This window comes from Protobothrops mucrosquamatus, unplaced genomic scaffold, assembly GCF_001527695.2.
Source record: "Protobothrops mucrosquamatus isolate PMUCROS unplaced genomic scaffold, P.Mucros_1.0 scaffold2974, whole genome shotgun sequence".
Lineage (NCBI taxonomy): Eukaryota > Metazoa > Chordata > Lepidosauria > Squamata > Viperidae > Protobothrops > Protobothrops mucrosquamatus.
This window is the reverse complement of record NW_015388995.1, coordinates 18,875-26,704: the sequence shown is the minus strand read 5'-3', so window position 1 is coordinate 26,704 and position 7,830 is coordinate 18,875.

Sequence of the window (7,830 nt, the reverse complement as noted above, 5' to 3'; positions counted from 1 at the left end):
AAAACACATGATCTTCTGACTAAATAGCTCCATATGGTAGAAACATCTTCCCAGACATCCTCCAGTTGATTATATGTGTTCCAAGCTGGATGTATGCCTTGAAACCTTATCCAATATCCTGGAAAAGCAAAAACCACTATCTCACTATGCCAAGCTGAGCTGCATTTCAGCCAATGTTCAAAATGTTTGCACATGCATGCACATACCCTAATAGAATAAAATATATTAATGTTAGATCTGTTTCCTAAACTAAAACATTCAGAGCAACAAGAACAGCTGATCATAATCGTACGATATCATTATATATGATCATTGACAGAGAATTGGTCCCAGAAATGAAGCTAGGGGAGATATATTGAGATAAACTTAAAATGAAAAAAAAACCCAAACAGTTCTAATTATGGTTCACTTGAATTACTGTTTATTACCTTAATATGCCAACTAATCTTCAAGATTCTACTTTATTTGATTATGTTGGTCCATGGTGCTATTTGTGTCCCATTTTTTTTAACCTTGTTCTCATTTTTTTATTTTATTTATCTTGGTATTTATTTATTAGATGTATATGCCACCCAGCTTAACCAGGTCTCCCAATTATTTATAACAGGGCAATCTTCTGTTTTAAAGAATTAATAATTTCTTTGGTTCTGAATCCTTGTACACATGACATAAGTCAACTGACACAGAGCAGTATGCATTGCCCATTGAAGATGTACAAACTGACTATAATGACAGAGAACTGGGAAAAAGAGATAATGCATGCTTCCCTTCAGTGCTTGTGACTGTCAGAAGAAAAATTGTGCATGAACATATAATTGCAAACAAGTGCAGGATGAAAATTCCAGCAAAGGTAGAAACAAAATTACATCAAATTATCAAATTCTGGCTGCATAATGTGATATATTGAAAGCACAGAATTATATTGAGAAAGGCAGAGTGTAACATCTTACTTTATGCAAATGACATGTTTCATAGACAGACCAGAAATATCTATTTCTGCCTTGCTGCATTAATACGTGACTTTGCAATCTTGTCTGGTTATTCTAAAAAACTGGGGTAGATCAGATTTGATGCCCCTGGATCATAATAACACTATAATGCAGTCTGACTCACTTGTTAATCCTGGTCTGGATAGGAGAGAATAAGCTCAAAGGTGGAGTTAAAAGTCTGCACAGTTAGGTTCTTAGTGGCCTCTGTTTTGCCTATGAACTGGGCTGCGTTGTTCCTGAAGAAGTTGGCCCATGATGGCTCCTGCTGGATCAACCAATTTCAAGAAGAGGTGGGGGGGCAGTCTTTGCCAGCTTTGGCTGGTCCACCAGTTGTGGCCTTACTTGTGAAAAGAGGACCTGACTACAGTGGCTCACTCATTCATCACCGGCCAGTTGTTGTATTGCATAGACCTGCCTTTAAAGATCTTCAGGAGCCTTCACGTGAGGAATAATACACTGACTCATTCGCTTTGGATGCTGTTTAGTCTAACTCACCCAAGCAACATATAGGCAAAAGACATAGAGATATGAAACATACACAGCACAGGTGTATAGACTAAGTACAGCTTGATATCTCTTTTCCTTTTCCTTTTAAACTGATTTTCCTTCAGTGTTAAACTACCCTCAAACAAATAGACAAATTCTACCACTACTTTAAAGTTTACCATTGGACACAGAAACATACTTTGAAGATAATCATAGAATCATAAAAGCATAGGGCTGAAAGGCACCTTGGAGATCTTGTAACCCAACTCCCTGCCCGAGGCAGGATATTTTATACCATTCCAGACAAAAGGTTGCCCAATCTTTCATTGAAAACCTCCATGGACTACTCACAACTCCAGAAGGCAGGCTTTTCCACTGATTGATTATCTCACTGTCAGGAAATTCCTCATTAGTTCCTGACTGGATCTCCCTCTGATGAACTTCCACCCATTGTTTCTTGTCCTGCCCTCAAATCTTATGGAAAATATCGACCATCTCTTTCCTGTGACAGCTCTTCAAGTACTGGAAGACGGCTATGAGGTCTCCCCCAAGGTTTTTCTTCATTAGGCTATGCGTAACCTAGTTCCCTTAGCCATTCATCATAGAGTTTACCCTGGGGATCCCTTACAATCTTTGTTGCTGTTCTCTGTACTCTTTTTAGGGCCTCGGCATCTTTTTTTGCATCATGGTGACCAGAACTAGAATATTTGACTCTTTGAAGCCTTACATTGCTGATTTCATCATATGCCCCCAAAAATTAATTTCACATTTTTCAAAACAAGAGTGATTACAGTCTATAGAACAATTTGGGGGAAAATAGATATAAGGCTTTCTTTTTGATGTTTTTCTCCCTTTTTCTTAATGAAAATCTAAGACACAATTACCTATAGATATATTAGGATTTCAACTTCTAGAATAAGCAAGAAACCTTCAGCATGATCTGTGCATTAAAATTCTAACATTCTAAGAAGACAAACTATTAACTTTGTTAACAGACTTAATTCTCGCATCTTTCTAACCATGTTGTTTATTTTTTAAAGGACATAGGCTACTGATGTTATCCTCTCATTTCTGGCCCACAGATTGAAGTTCTTTTTTAAAAAATAAGAGGTTTTTTTGCTTTTCCTGTTATAGTTCGATGGTGCTGATGGCTCTGAAGGTAGAGACAGGAAACCAGCTGCTACAGATGCTCCCTTTCCTTCTGGTCACTAACACTGTTCCCATGGCACTATTCTCATAACCACTTAGAACCAAAGCTCAGAACAGATAAGGCACTTGGCTTCCACAGAGGCATTTGTCCACATAATGTCTACCCAGCACTTTTGAAAGTGTCATTCAGCCATTACATACCTGGAGTAGAAAGTTCTTTTTGAAGAGCACTAGATATGTGATCATAAAAGTATGACCAGCATTTGTATTCTCATATGAGTATGAAAAAGAGAGGCAGAAGCAGACAATAAGAGAAACAGACACACAAACCTTGATAGACATACCTGGGAAAGATTTGGAGATTCCCATGGGATAGTTAATTTGACTGATACAAGATATGAAAGATTCTAAAGATCTTTCTTTAGAAAGATAAGGTAGCTATTCTCAGGATGCTAGAGGATAGAAAAAGCAATTAAGGGCATTGTTAACATTATCGATACCACATTGTATGTGCCTAGAAACAGAATTGCTCAGTTAAAAGCTTGAGGATATCAGTGAGTACATTTAGAATTCATCAAAGGATGTTAAAAATTTTCTGGTGGAAAAAGAAATATCTCTGAATTTTCACTTTCACTAGGCCAATTTACATGTGAAAGAAACTCTGAAAGAAACCAAAGAAGTCATTTTGCTTAATGAAAGTTTTAATTTGGAAACCACTGGCTTTGCCCAAAGGTTGTCAAGTGTATATTGAGGTGGTTTGCATATTCCAGTTTGATTTCTTCATAGAGCTGATAAGCCTCAGCCATCTATTTTGAAGCTCTTTAAATTTGCCATCAGAAATGACATTTTACAAAAGACCTGAGTGATTTGAGTAATTAAATAGGTAAAAGGTAAAGGTAAAATCTTAATGTTCTGCATTTTCCCCCAGATTACATATAAAATATGTTCAAGACAGCAAGAAATGTTGGTGGAGAGATGGGTCTTCAATATTTCATGAGGTTGTCAGATGTCTGTTTTCAAACAAAAAAAAATGAAAATATAATCATGTGGAGGCTGTAAAATACTAGTTGATGAACTAATTAATCAGCTAAGTTCATATTGAAGAAGAAAAAGTTGTTTTTTTAAAAAAAACATATTGTACAGTAACGATTAAATTTATATTTATCTCTTAAATACACAATTAGTTATTACATCTGTCTGTCCTTGATGATAGAAAAAGATTACAGATTGCTCATTCTTATATGTCTTTTTTTCCTTCTCCTATTTTGTTTTTGCAGTTTTTTTTCTTCTAAATCTGCTTTTCATGTAAAATGTATATACTTCAATAGATAGAAATGTAATACAAAATAATTAATGTAATATCTTCCATTAACATTTTAGCATGACAATAATGCAATTATCAAAAGATAAATTTAAATGCTTTAAGGAATGGTTACAATTCAGTTTCTGAAATTGGAGTAGATTTCTGTCCATGATGGTTTTTTAGTGGATTGTTAACAAACATTTACTGTATGTTAATGGAAGTATAAAAATGAAAGGGGATTTCCCCCCTTCAAATTATTTTTTTTCTTTTAATTCTAAGGACACTTAGATTTTTCACCCCCTGCATTCACTCTGCATTTTAAAGATCATTTTCTTTGTAAAATATATAATTATGGAAGAATCTCTATCTCTTATATTCTTTTTACAACCTTTTAATTCTTTAATTCAGGGTAGAACTGGAGGGACTGGAGTTGAGCATTTACTGACTGGATGCCCTTCTGATGCCTACATGGAGTTTGCAGCAAGTATTTCATCTTTGCACCCTATAGAGAAACATCTGCCACTGCCTAGGATTGAACTCTCAACCTTCTGAGTGGGAGGTAAGCATCTTCACCACTAGGCCACATGTATTGTACATTCTACTCAGCCTGGATTTAAAATCATCATGCTTTTAGCCATATGAAATGTTCTTTTTGTTACTTCAGAGATGCTGAAAAGGCATTTGACATGGTTGACTGAAAATCTTTCAAGTATATTTTTATTTGCTTCTCTTTTTGCTGATAGTTTAGATTTTTATGGTTCTGTCTGAATAGTGATTAATAATAGGATAGACTGCCTTTGGTTAATATATATCCCAAAGTGCCTCTCAAAAAATGCTGTTTTTGCCCCATTATCAGGAGTTTACAATTTTAATGTATGTAGATGACATGTTTTACAGAAAGCCAGAAATTTCTATTTCTATCTTACAGACAGACAGACAGAACATTTTCGTAAATCTAAATTCTGATTGAAAGCTGCAAAGTTATGTGTCTGTAGAGTTCTTCATGTACATTTCACATGTGGGGAATTTTCTGAATTCTGTATCTCAGACAAGGAAACTCTTAATATGAAGAGGAGGGATATGATGTTTTGATTAAAAGCTGAATTAAAGCAGTGCAACAAAAAAAACAGTCGGCAAAAACATTTTAATCAGTATCTTGACTGACGTTTGCTGTATTTGAAGACTGAGTATTGATCTGCCTAGTCTGCTAATTATATTATAAAAAATTGATCTGGCCTTTCTGATAGGAGCCAAACCATTCCATATATCAAAGATAGAAGAGTTCTACATACTTGCAATCTGTTATTCTGTCTTCTGAGTTAGCAGGCCTTAACAGAATACATTATCCAAGACACTGGCCATTTGTGGTAAGTTGAAACCCTCTTCTGAAATATTTACAAGCATCTATTAATCAGCAAACAACCATGTGTAAATTTACACCTGATCCTCAGGGGTTTTAACCACCAGGAAGACTAATTTTACTTCTTGCTCCATTTTACACTTCAGACAAAATAATATCTCATGGGGATTCTTACTTATTTCATCCCCAATGCAGGATTAGCTCCATTAAGGTATTTGACTGCCTATGAAACAGCCTATGAAACAGCCTAAGCAAAAGATGAGCAATATTTAAATGCTTCTGTGTGTATGTTCCAATGTGAAAATAAGTACGATGTTGCAAATCAATATCCTATTTTTTAATTAAAAGTTTTAAAAATATTTTTTAAGATTTTTTTTTAAAAAAAGAGGCACAAAATATAATAAGCTCCTTGGTAGAAGATTAGCATATGCAGGAACCTACATGTAGCCACTTTGTTTAACCTGGAGTGAACTGTAATGATGACTATATTTATTAAGGAAAGCTCCAGTGATAAACTCAAATACTAAGTTGCTTATCCAGATGGATGCATAGTTACTTACTTCAGAATTTAACATTATATAATCAAATTCAGATCAACACAGATCTTTGCATCAAACATTTCAAAGTATTAGAGATAACTGAGCATGAGGGAACATGAGAAAAGGACTTGTAGACATGATATTCAGCATAGATTAAGTCAAGCTATCTGCCGGTAATATGGTTTCTATCATTTCAACATTGTTCCTTGCATAAATTCCATGCAATGGAGAATTACACTTCTCTCTAGAAAGTAATTAATCTGAAGATCTTACAGTAGGTGGAATGAAGTATTCTGATATTCAGTATTTCTCTTTGGCTTACTCAATTGTACTAGGAGCAATGACAAATAGTGCATTTCATATAATGAAGACCCTTAGCATATTTTATGCAAACAGATTAATTTTATGACCTTGACACTGTCTTATTGAGGCTTTTAACATATTACACCAAAAAGCCCAGATTTTCCATGGAGTTTATCCTCGGTAGTAAACCGCCCATGACATATGGACCTCTTTGATAAGTATTTTCTGCATGTGTACATATGTATTGCTAATTGGCTATAAGTGCTGTTTTATGTAACAGTATTTAAATTGAAAAGGTCTAATCTATTGAAAAGGAGACTGGAAGGGAAAGGGAAGTATATCAAGACACTTCAGGGATGAAGGAAAAGCAATGTGGAAGTAATAGAGAAATGAACTATTTTCTCTTCTACAATTCAAACGAAAGTTAATGCCAGCAATAGCTCTTTTCACCAATGCAATCTCAAATGCAGACCAATCCTTGGTAATTAGATATAATTAATAATAATAATGGCTTAAATTCAGAGAAGAAGAGAGAGTAGGCTAAGCTTGAATTGGATTCTGACTTTGTCTAGGTCTAATCAAATTCATTGTGTATTATAGTACTTTAAGGTTCCACAGACCACAAGGGTGAGTTGGGGTGGAGGAAGCATACTATAGCAGCAAAACAATGTGAGAAACAATTAGTAGCAAATCTATATAAATCATTACAAGTCAAACTGACAGCCAGTCAGGGATGGATGGCTATGAATAATTTTTAAAAGTTGGAAGCATTCTGTTTAGCACTCCTTACCACTCCATTTGCTTAAAATCCAGTTCCAGCACAATTTATTCTGTTTAAAGTTTTTTTAAAAAAAATAACAGTCCAGTAATTCATTTTGGTAAATGCAAATGGAGCACTTCAGAACTAAAAAAAAAACCCCTCAATGCCACTCTTTCCTCATTCCCAGAAATATAAAACAAATAGGAATCCCAAATACTTTGTGCCAGATAAAAGATAGATTAGCATTTTCTGTGTAAATTGTATTGACAAAGAGAGCACCCTTCCATTATCTAACACTGCATTCCTGTTGGCACTTCAAATACAATGGTGTGACTCTTCAATATCTAATAAATATAGTAGTGGCCAAAATTGTGGAAACGTTTTGGGGAAAGTGTATTTCTGAGGTTTGATGGCTAATAATACCACTTTTGTTTGGAGTAGTACCATAAACTTATATATCAATGGAAAGATAATTTAATCAAGAATGTAATGCAACAACGTTTGTTCAATTATCTGTATTCTATGAAAAGTTATAGCCAAACAACCAGAAAAAGGAAGCACAACTTGCTTAGGTTGATATCAGGTAGCTTTCCTTCATCTGATTGTAGCCAATGAGCATGAGTGTTTAGAGAGCCAATCAGGTGTCATCTTGTTTTGGCAATGAGTCAATCAGATCACAGTAGGATTCAGTTATTGATGTCATGTATTGAAGCTGAGAGGAGGACATTTGTCAGTGTGTTATTTAATTTAATTTAATTTAATACATTGACTTATATGCCGCCCTTCTCCCCACGGGACTCAGGGCGGCTCACAGCATATTAAAACAACATAGCACATTTCCCCAATAAAAGCCAATTAAAACCAAATATTTGTAGCTGTGTCTCTTATTATTAAAAATCATTAAAAATTATCCCTATTTAAAATTCACCCTAGGTCAGTCC